Source organism: Dromaius novaehollandiae, chromosome 4, assembly GCF_036370855.1.
Source record: "Dromaius novaehollandiae isolate bDroNov1 chromosome 4, bDroNov1.hap1, whole genome shotgun sequence".
Lineage (NCBI taxonomy): Eukaryota > Metazoa > Chordata > Aves > Casuariiformes > Dromaiidae > Dromaius > Dromaius novaehollandiae.
Genome location: NC_088101.1, coordinates 6,355,643 through 6,366,257, shown reverse-complemented (window position 1 = coordinate 6,366,257; position 10,615 = coordinate 6,355,643).

Here is a 10,615-nt window from a genome sequence, read left to right as displayed (position 1 = left end):
CTTCCGCCCTTCCGCCCTTCCGCCCTTCCGCCCTTCCGCCCTTCCGCCCTTCCGCCCTTCCGCCCTTCCGCCCTTCCGCCCTTCCGCCCTTCCGCCCTTCCGCCCTTCCGCCCTTCCGCCCGCCCTTCCGCCCGCCCTTCCGCCCTTCCGCCCGCCCTTCCGCCCCCCTGCCCTTCCGCCCCCCCGCCCGCCCGCCCTTCCTTCCTTCCGCCCGCCCTTCCTTCCTTCCGCCCGCCCTTCCTTCCTTCCGCCCGCCCTTCCTTCCTTCCGCCCGCCCTTCCTTCCTTCCGCCCGCCCTTCCTTCCTTCCGCCCGCCCTTCCTTCCTTCCGCCCGCCCTTCCTTCCTTCCGCCCGCCCTTCCTTCCTTCCTTCCTTCCGCCCGCCCTGGCCGTGGCCCTTCCTTCCTTCCGCCCGCCCTGGCCGTGGCCCTTCCTTCCTTCCGCCCGCCCTGGCCGTGGCCCTTCCTTCCTTCCGCCCGCCCTGGCCGTGGCCCTTCCTTCCGCCCGCCCTGGCCGTGGCCCTCCCTTCCTTCCGCCCGCCCGCCCTGGCCGTGGCCCTTCCTCCCTTCCTTCCGCCCGCCCGCCCTGGCCGTGGCCCTTCCTCCCTTGCTTCCGCCCGCCCGCCCTGGCCGTGGCCGGCCCTTCCTTCCTTCCGCCCGCCCGCCCTGGCCGTGGCCCTTCCTTCCTTCCTTCCTTCCGCCCGCCCTGGCCGTGGCCCGCCCGCCCGCCCGCCCGCCCTGGCCGTGGCCTGCCCTTCCTTCCTTCCGCCCGCCCGCCCTGGCCGTGGCCTGCCCTTCCTTCCTTCCGCCCGCCCGCCCTGGCCGTGGCCCGCCCTTCCTTCCTTCCGCCCGCCCGCCCTGGCCGTGGCCCGCCCTTCCTTCCGCCCGCCCGCCCGCCCTGGCCGTGGCCCTTCCTTCCTTCCGCCCGCCCGCCCGCCCGCCCTGGCCGTGGCCCTTCCTTCCTTCCGCCCGCCCGCCCGCCCGCCCTGGCCGTGGCCCTTCCTTCCTTCCGCCCGCCCGCCTGCCCGCCCTGGCCGTGGCCCTTCCTTCCTTCCGCCCGCCCTGGCCGTGGCCCTTCCTTCCTTCCGCCCGCCCGTCCGCCCTGGCCGTGGCCCTTCCTTCCGCCCGCCCGCCCTGGCCGTGGCCCTTCCTTCCTTCCGCCCGCCCGCCCTGGCCGTGGCCCTTCCTTCCTTCCGCCCGCCCGCCCGCCCGCCCTGGCCGTGGCCCTTCCTTCCGCCCGCCCGCCCTGGCCGTGGCCCTTCCTTCCGCCCGCCCGCCCTGGCCGTGGCCCTTCCTTCCGCCCGCCCGCCCTGGCCGTGGCCCTTCCTTCCTTCCTTCCGCCCGCCCGCCCTGGCCGTGGCCCGCCCTTCCTTCCCTCTGCCCGCCTGCCCTGGCCGTGGCCCTTCCTTCCTTCCTTCCTTCCTTCCTTCCTTCCTTCCTTCCTTCCTTCCGCCCGCCCGCCCTGGCCGGGCCGCGGCCCGCCCGCCCTTCCTTCCTTCCTTCCGCCCACCCTGGCCGTGGCCCGCCCACCCTTCCTTCCTTCCTTCCTTCCTTCCTTCCGCCCGCCCGCCCTGGCCGTGGCCCGCCCGCCCTTCCTTCCTTCCTTCCTTCCGCCCTTCCTTCCTTCCGCCCTTCCTTCCTTCCGCCCTTCCTTCCTTCCGCCCTTCCTTCCTTCCGCCCTTCCTTCCTTCCGCCCTTCCTTCCTTCCGCCCTTCCTTCCGCCCGCCCTTCCTTCCTTCCGCCCGCCCTTCCTTCCTTCCGCCCGCCCTTCCTTCCTTCCGCCCGCCCTTCCTTCCTTCCGCCCGCCCTTCCTTCCTTCCTTCCGCCCGCCCTTCCTTCCTTCCTTCCGCCCGCCCTTCCTTCCTTCCTTCCGCCCGCCCTTCCTTCCTTCCTTCCGCCCGCCCTTCCTTCCTTCCTTCCGCCCGCCCTTCCGCCCGCCCGCCCGCCCTTCCTTCCGCCCGCCCGCCCGCCCTTCCGCCCGCCCGCCCGCCCTTCCGCCCGCCCGCCCGCCCTTCCGCCCGCCCGCCCGCCCTTCCGCCCGCCCGCCCGCCCTTCCTTCCGCCCGCCCGCCCTTCCTTCCGCCCGCCCGCCCTTCCTTCCGCCCGCCCGCCCTTCCTTCCGCCCGCCCGCCCTTCCTTCCGCCCGCCCGCCCTTCCTTCCTTCCGCCCGCCCTTCCTTCCTTCCGCCCGCCCTTCCTTCCTTCCGCCCGCCCTTCCTTCCTTCCTTCCGCCCTTCCTTCCTTCCTTCCGCCCGCCCTTCCTTCCGCCCGCCCGCCCTTCCTTCCGCCCGCCCGCCCGCCCTTCCGCCCGCCCGCCCGCCCTTCCTTCCGCCCGCCCGCCCGCCCTTCCTTCCGCCCGCCCGCCCTTCCTTCCGCCCGCCCGCCCTTCCTTCCTTCCGCCCGCCCTTCCTTCCTTCCGCCCGCCCGCCCTTCCTTCCGCCCGCCCGCCCTTCCTTCCGCCCGCCCGCCCTTCCTTCCGCCCGCCCGCCCTTCCTTCCGCCCGCCCGCCCTTCCTTCCGCCCGCCCGCCCTTCCTTCCGCCCGCCCGCCCTTCCTTCCGCCCGCCCGCCCTTCCTTCCGCCCGCCCGCCCGCCCTTCCGCCCGCCCGCCCGCCCTTCCGCCCGCCCGCCCGCCCTTCCGCCCGCCCGCCCGCCCTTCCGCCCGCCCGCCCGCCCTTCCTTCCGCCCGCCCTTCCTTCCTTCCGCCCGCCCGCCCTTCCTTCCTTCCGCCCGCCCGCCCGCCCTTCCTTCCGCCCGCCCTTCCTTCCGCCCGCCCGCCCTTCCTTCCGCCCGCCCTTCCTGCCGCCCGCCCGCCCTTCCTGCCGCCCGCCCGCCCTTCCTGCCGCCCGCCCGCCCTTCCTGCCGCCCGCCCGCCCTTCCTGCCGCCCGCCCGCCCGCCCTTCCTGCCGCCCGCCCGCCCGCCCTTCCTGCCGCCCGCCCGCCCGCCCTTCCTGCCGCCCGCCCGCCCGCCCTTCCTGCCGCCCGCCCGCCCGCCCTTCCTGCCGCCCGCCCGCCCGCCCTTCCTGCCGCCCGCCCGCCCGCCCTTCCTGCCGCCCGCCCGCCCGCCCTTCCTGCCGCCCGCCCGCCCGCCCTTCCTGCCGCCCGCCCGCCCGCCCTTCCTGCCGCCCGCCCGCCCGCCCTTCCTGCCGCCCGCCCGCCCTTCCTGCCGCCCGCCCGCCCTTCCTGCCGCCCGCCCGCCCGCCCTTCCGCCCGCCCGCCCGCCCGCCCTTCCGCCCGCCCGCCCGCCCTTCCTTCCGCCCGCCCGCCCGCCCTTCCTTCCGCCCGCCCGCCCGCCCTTCCTTCCGCCCGCCCGCCCGCCCTTCCTTCCGCCCGCCCGCCCGCCCTTCCTTCCGCCCGCCCGCCCGCCCTTCCTTCCGCCCGCCCGCCCGCCCTTCCTTCCGCCCGCCCGCCCGCCCTTCCTTCCGCCCGCCCGCCCGCCCTTCCTTCCGCCCGCCCGCCCGCCCGCCCTTCCTTCCGCCCGCCCGCCCGCCCGCCCTTCCGCCCGCCCGCCCGCCCGCCCTTCCGCCCGCCCGCCCGCCCTTCCTTCTGCCCTTCCTTCTGCCCTTCCTTCCGCCCGCCCGCCCGCCCTTCCTTCTGCCCTTCCGCCCGCCCTTCCGCCCGCCCTTCCGCCCGCCCGCCCGCCCGCCCGCCCGCCCGCCCTTCCTTCCGCCCGCCCGCCCGCCCTTCCTTCCGCCCGCCCGCCCGCCCTTCCTTCCGCCCGCCCGCCCGCCCTTCCTTCCGCCCGCCCGCCCGCCCTTCCTTCCGCCCGCCCGCCCGCCCTTCCTTCCGCCCTTCCTTCCGCCCTTCCGCCCGCCCGCCCTTCCGCCCGCCCGCCCTTCCGCCCGCCCGCCCTTCCGCCCGCCCGCCCTTCCGCCCGCCCGCCCTTCCGCCCGCCCGCCCGCCCGCCCTTCCGCCCGCCCTTCCGCCCGCCCTTCCGCCCGCCCTTCCGCCCGCCCTTCCGCCCGCCCTTCCGCCCGCCCTTCCGCCCGCCCGCCCGCCCGCCCGCCCGCCCGCCCTTCCGCCCGCCCTTCCTTCCGCCCGCCCTTCCTTCCGCCCGCCCTTCCTTCCGTCCGCCCTTCCTTCCGTCCGCCCTTCCTTCCGTCCGCCCTTCCTTCCGTCCGCCCTTCCTTCCGTCCGCCCTTCCTTCCGTCCGCCCTTCCTTCCGCCCGCCCGCCCTTCCTTCCGCCCGCCCGCCCTTCCTTCCTTCCGCCCGCCCTTCCGCCCGCCCGCCCGCCCGCCCTTCCTTCCTTCCGCCCTTCCTTCCTTCCTTCCTTCCGCCCTTCCTTCCTTCCTTCCTTCCTTCCGCCCGCCCGCCCTTCCTTCCTTCCTTCCGCCCGCCCTTCCTTCCTTCCGCCCGCCCGCCCTTCCTTCCTTCCGCCCGCCCTTCCTTCCTTCCTTCCGCCCGCCCTTCCTTCCTTCCTTCCGCCCGCCCTTCCTTCCTTCCTTCCGCCCGCCCGCCCGCCCGCCCGCCCGCCCGCCCTTCCTTCCTTCCTTCCGCCCGCCCTTCCGCCCGCCCTTCCGCCCGCCCTTCCGCCCGCCCTTCCGCCCGCCCTTCCGCCCGCCCTTCCGCCCGCCCTTCCGCCCGCCCTTCCGCCCGCCCTTCCGCCCGCCCTTCCGCCCGCCCTTCCGCCCGCCCGCCCTTCCGCCCGCCCGCCCTTCCGCCCGCCCGCCCTTCCGCCCGCCCGCCCTTCCGCCCGCCCGCCCTTCCGCCCGCCCGCCCTTCCGCCCGCCCGCCCTTCCTTCCTTCCTTCCTTCCGCCCTTCCTTCCTTCCTTCCTTCCGCCCTTCCTTCCTTCCTTCCTTCCGCCCTTCCTTCCTTCCTTCCTTCCGCCCTTCCTTCCTTCCTTCCTTCCGCCCTTCCTTCCTTCCTTCCTTCCGCCCTTCCTTCCTTCCTTCCTTCCGCCCTTCCTTCCTTCCTTCCTTCCGCCCTTCCTTCCTTCCTTCCGCCCTTCCTTCCTTCCTTCCGCCCTTCCTTCCTTCCTTCCTTCCTTCCGCCCTTCCTTCCTTCCTTCCGCCCGCCCGCCCTTCCTTCCTTCCTTCCGCCCGCCCGCCCTTCCGCCCGCCCTTCCTTCCTTCCTTCCTTCCGCCCGCCCTTCCTTCCTTCCGCCCGCCCTTCCTTCCTTCCGCCCGCCCTTCCTTCCTTCCGCCCGCCCTTCCTTCCTTCCGCCCGCCCTTCCTTCCTTCCGCCCGCCCTTCCTTCCTTCCGCCCGCCCTTCCTTCCTTCCGCCCGCCCTTCCTTCCTTCCGCCCGCCCTTCCTTCCTTCCGCCCGCCCTTCCTTCCTTCCTTCCTTCCGTCCTTCCGCCCGCCCTTCCGTCCTTCCGCCCGCCCTTCCGTCCTTCCGCCCGCCCTTCCGTCCTTCCGCCCGCCCTTCCGTCCTTCCGCCCGCCCTTCCGTCCTTCCGCCCGCCCTTCCGTCCTTCCGCCCGCCCTTCCTTCCGCCCGCCCGCCCGCCCTTCCGCCCGCCCGCCCGCCCTTCCGCCCGCCCGCCCGCCCTTCCGCCCGCCCGCCCTTCCGCCCGCCCGCCCTTCCGCCCGCCCGCCCTTCCGCCCGCCCGCCCGCCCGCCCTTCCTTCCGCCCGCCCGCCCTTCCTTCCGCCCGCCCGCCCTTCCGCCCGCCCGCCCGCCCTTCCTTCCGCCCGCCCGCCCGCCCTTCCTTCCGCCCGCCCGCCCGCCCTTCCTTCCGCCCGCCCGCCCGCCCTTCCTTCCGCCCGCCCGCCCGCCCTTCCTTCCGCCCGCCCGCCCGCCCTTCCTTCCTTCCGTCCGCCCTTCCTTCCTTCCTTCCTTCCTTCCGCCCGCCCTTCCTTCCTTCCTTCCTTCCGCCCGCCCGCCCGCCCTTCCTTCCGCCCGCCCGCCCGCCCTTCCTTCCGCCCGCCCGCCCGCCCTTCCTTCCTTCCGCCCGCCCGCCCTTCCTTCCTTCCGCCCGCCCGCCCGCCCTTCCTTCCGCCCGCCCGCCCGCCCTTCCTTCCTTCCGCCCGCCCGCCCTTCCTTCCTTCCGCCCGCCCGCCCGCCCTTCCTTCCTTCCTTCCGCCCGCCCTTCCTTCCTTCCTTCCGCCCGCCCGCCCTTCCTTCCTTCCTTCCGCCCGCCCTTCCTTCCTTCCTTCCGCCCGCCCTTCCTTCCTTCCTTCCGCCCGCCCGCCCTTCCTTCCTTCCGCCCGCCCGCCCTTCCTTCCTTCCTTCCTTCCGCCCGCCCGCCCTTCCTTCCTTCCTTCCTTCCGCCCGCCCGCCCTTCCTTCCTTCCTTCCTTCCTTCCGCCCGCCCTTCCTTCCTTCCTTCCTTCCGCCCGCCCTTCCTTCCTTCCTTCCTTCCTTCCGCCCGCCCTTCCTTCCTTCCTTCCGCCCGCCCTTCCTTCCTTCCTTCCTTCCTTCCGCCCGCCCTTCCTTCCTTCCTTCCGCCCGCCCTTCCTTCCTTCCTTCCTTCCTTCCTTCCTTCCTTCCTTCCGCCCGCCCTTCCTTCCTTCCGCCCGCCCTTCCTTCCTTCCGCCCGCCCGCCCTTCCTTCCTTCCGCCCGCCCGCCCTTCCTTCCTTCCGCCCGCCCGCCCTTCCTTCCTTCCTTCCTTCCTTCCTTCCGCCCGCCCGCCCTTCCTTCCTTCCGCCCGCCCTTCCTTCCTTCCGCCCGCCCTTCCTTCCTTCCTTCCTTCCTTCCGCCCGCCCTTCCTTCCTTCCTTCCGCCCGCCCTTCCTTCCTTCCTTCCTTCCTTCCTTCCTTCCTTCCGCCCGCCCGCCCTTCCTTCCTTCCGCCCGCCCGCCCTTCCTTCCTTCCGCCCGCCCGCCCTTCCTTCCTTCCGCCCGCCCGCCCTTCCTTCCTTCCGCCCTTCCTTCCTTCCGCCCGCCCGCCCTTCCGCCCGCCCGCCCTTCCGCCCGCCCGCCCTTCCGCCCGCCCGCCCTTCCGCCCGCCCGCCCTTCCGCCCGCCCGCCCTTCCGCCCGCCCGCCCTTCCGCCCGCCCGCCCTTCCGCCCGCCCGCCCTTCCGCCCGCCCGCCCTTCCGCCCGCCCGCCCTTCCGCCCGCCCGCCCTTCCGCCCGCCCGCCCTTCCTTCCGCCCGCCCGCCCTTCCTTCCGCCCGCCCGCCCTTCCTTCCGCCCGCCCGCCCTTCCTTCCGCCCGCCCGCCCTTCCTTCCGCCCGCCCGCCCTTCCTTCCGCCCGCCCGCCCTTCCTTCCGCCCGCCCGCCCTTCCTTCCGCCCGCCCGCCCTTCCTTCCGCCCGCCCGCCCTTCCTTCCGCCCGCCCGCCCTTCCTTCCGCCCGCCCGCCCTTCCTTCCGCCCGCCCGCCCTTCCTTCCGCCCGCCCGCCCTTCCTTCCGCCCGCCCGCCCTTCCTTCCTTCCTTCCGCCCGCCCTTCCTTCCTTCCGCCCGCCCTTCCTTCCTTCCGTCCTTCCTTCCGCCCGCCCGCCCGCCCGTCCTTCCTTCCGCCCGCCCGTCCTTCCTTCCGCCCGCCCGTCCTTCCTTCCGCCCGCCCGTCCTTCCTTCCGCCCGCCCGTCCTTCCTTCCGCCCGCCCGTCCTTCCTTCCGCCCGCCCGTCCTTCCTTCCGCCCGCCCGTCCTTCCTTCCGCCCGCCCGTCCTTCCTTCCGCCCGCCCGTCCTTCCTTCCGCCCGCCCGTCCTTCCTTCCGCCCGCCCGTCCTTCCTTCCGCCCGCCCGTCCTTCCTTCCGCCCGCCCGTCCTTCCTTCCGCCCGCCCGTCCTTCCTTCCGCCCGCCCGTCCTTCCTTCCGCCCGCCCGTCCTTCCTTCCGCCCGCCCGTCCTTCCTTCCGCCCGCCCGTCCTTCCTTCCGCCCGCCCGTCCTTCCTTCCGCCCGCCCGTCCTTCCTTCCTTCCTTCCGCCCGCCCGTCCTTCCTTCCTTCCTTCCGCCCGCCCTTCCTTCCTTCCTTCCTTCCGCCCGCCCTTCCTTCCTTCCTTCCTTCCGCCCGCCCTTCCTTCCTTCCTTCCTTCCGCCCGCCCTTCCTTCCTTCCTTCCTTCCGCCCGCCCTTCCTTCCTTCCTTCCTTCCGCCCGCCCTTCCTTCCTTCCGCCCGCCCTTCCTTCCTTCCTTCCTTCCTTCCTTCCTTCCGCCCTTCCTTCCTTCCTTCCTTCCTTCCTTCCTTCCTTCCTTCCTTCCTTCCTTCCGTCCGCCCTTCCTTCCTTCCGTCCGCCCTTCCTTCCTTCCGTCCGCCCTTCCTTCCTTCCGTCCGCCCTTCCTTCCTTCCGCCCGCCCGCCCTTCCGCCCGCCCGCCCTTCCTTCCTTCCTTCCGCCCGCCCTTCCTTCCTTCCGCCCGCCCTTCCTTCCTTCCGCCCGTCCTTCCTTCCGCCCGCCCGCCCGTCCTTCCTTCCGCCCGCCCGCCCGCCCGTCCTTCCTTCCGCCCGCCCGCCCGTCCTTCCTTCCGCCCGCCCGCCCGTCCTTCCTTCCGCCCGCCCGTCCTTCCTTCCGCCCGCCCGTCCTTCCTTCCGCCCGCCCGTCCTTCCTTCCGCCCGCCCGTCCTTCCTTCCGCCCGCCCGTCCTTCCTTCCGCCCGCCCGTCCTTCCTTCCGCCCGCCCGTCCTTCCTTCCGCCCGCCCGTCCTTCCGCCCGCCCGCCCGTCCTTCCTTCCGCCCGCCCGTCCTTCCTTCCGCCCGCCCGTCCTTCCTTCCGCCCGCCCGTCCTTCCTTCCGCCCGCCCGTCCTTCCTTCCGCCCGCCCGTCCTTCCTTCCGCCCGCCCGTCCTTCCTTCCGCCCGCCCGTCCTTCCGCCCGCCCGCCCGTCCTTCCGCCCGCCCGCCCGTCCTTCCGCCCGCCCGCCCGTCCTTCCGCCCGCCCGCCCGTCCTTCCGCCCGCCCGCCCGCCCGTCCTTCCTTCCGCCCGCCCGTCCTTCCTTCCGCCCGCCCGCCCTTCCTTCCGCCCGCCCGCCCTTCCTTCCGCCCGCCCGCCCTTCCTTCCGCCCGCCCGCCCTTCCTTCCGCCCGCCCGCCCTTCCTTCCTTCCGCCCGCCCTTCCTTCCTTCCTTCCTTCCTTCCTTCCTTCCTTCCTTCCTTCCTTCCGTCCGCCCTTCCTTCCTTCCTTCCGTCCGCCCGCCCGCCCGCCCGCCCTTCCGCCCGCCCGCCCTTCCTTCCTTCCTTCCTTCCTTCCTTCCGCCCGCCCTTCCTTCCTTCCTTCCTTCCGCCCGCCCTTCCTTCCTTCCGCCCGCCCTTCCTTCTTTCCTTCCTTCCTTCCTTCCGCCCGCCCTTCCTTCCTTCCTTCCTTCCTTCCTTCCGCCCGCCCTTCCTTCCTTCCTTCCTTCCTTCCTTCCTTCCGCCCGCCCTTCCTTCCTTCCGCCCGCCCTTCCTTCCTTCCGCCCGCCCTTCCTTCCTTCCGCCCTTCCTTCCTTCCTTCCGCCCTTCCTTCCTTCCTTCCGCCCTTCCTTCCTTCCTTCCGCCCGCCCTTCCTTCCTTCCTTCCGCCCGCCCTTCCTTCCTTCCTTCCGCCCGCCCTTCCTTCCTTCCTTCCGCCCGCCCTTCCTTCCTTCTTTCCGCCCGCCCTTCCTTCCTTCCTTCCTTCCGCCCTTCCTTCCTTCCTTCCTTCCGCCCTTCCTTCCTTCCTTCCGCCCTTCCGCCCTTCCTTCCGCCCTTCCTTCCGCCCTTCCTTCCGCCCTTCCTTCCGCCCTTCCTTCCGCCCTTCCTTCCGCCCTTCCTTCCGCCCTTCCTTCCTTCCTTCCGCCCGCCCTTCCGCCCGCCCTTCCTTCCTTCCTTCCGCCCTTCCGCCCGCCCTTCCTTCCTTCCTTCCTTCCTTCCTTCCTTCCTTCCGCCCTTCCGCCCTTCCGCCCTTCCGCCCTTCCGCCCTTCCGCCCTTCCGCCCTTCCGCCCTTCCGCCCTTCCGCCCTTCCTTCCGCCCTTCCTTCCTTCCTTCCTTCCGCCCTTCCTTCCTTCCTTCCTTCCGCCCTTCCTTCCTTCCTTTCTTCCGCCCTTCCTTCCTTTCTTCCGCCCTTCCTTCCTTCCTTCCTTCCTTCCTTCCGTCCTTCCTTCCTTCCTTCCTTCCGTCCTTCCTTCCTTCCTTCCTTCCTTCCTTCCTTCCTTCCTTCCGCCCTTCCTTCCGCCCTTCCTTCCGCCCTTCCTTCCTTCCTTCCGCCCTTCCTTCCGCCCTTCCTTCCTTCCGCCCTTCCTTCCGCCCGCCCGCCCTTCCTTCCTTCGTTCCGCCCGCCCGCCCTTCCTTCCTTCCTTCCTTCCTTCCTTCCGCCCGCCCTTCCTTCCTTCCTTCCGCCCGCCCTTCCTTCCTTCCTTCCTTCCGCCCGCCCTTCCTTCCTTCCTTCCTTCCGCCCGCCCTTCCTTCCTTCCTTCCTTCCGCCCTTCCTTCCGCCCTTCCTTCCGCCCTTCCTTCCGCCCTTCCTTCCTTCCGCCCTTCCTTCCTTCCGCCCTTCCTTCCTTCCGCCCTTCCTTCCTTCCGCCCTTCCTTCCTTCCGCCCTTCCTTCCGCCCTTCCTTCCGCCCTTCCTTCCGCCCTTCCTTCCGCCCTTCCTTCCGCCCTTCCTTCCGCCCTTCCTTCCGCCCGCCCTTCCTTCCTTCCGCCCGCCCTTCCTTCCTTCCGCCCGCCCTTCCTTCCGCCCGCCCGCCCTTCCTTCCGCCCGCCCTTCCGCCCGCCCGCCCGCCCTTCCGCCCGCCCGCCCGCCCTTCCGCCCGCCCGCCCGCCCTTCCTTCCTTCCGCCCGCCCTTCCT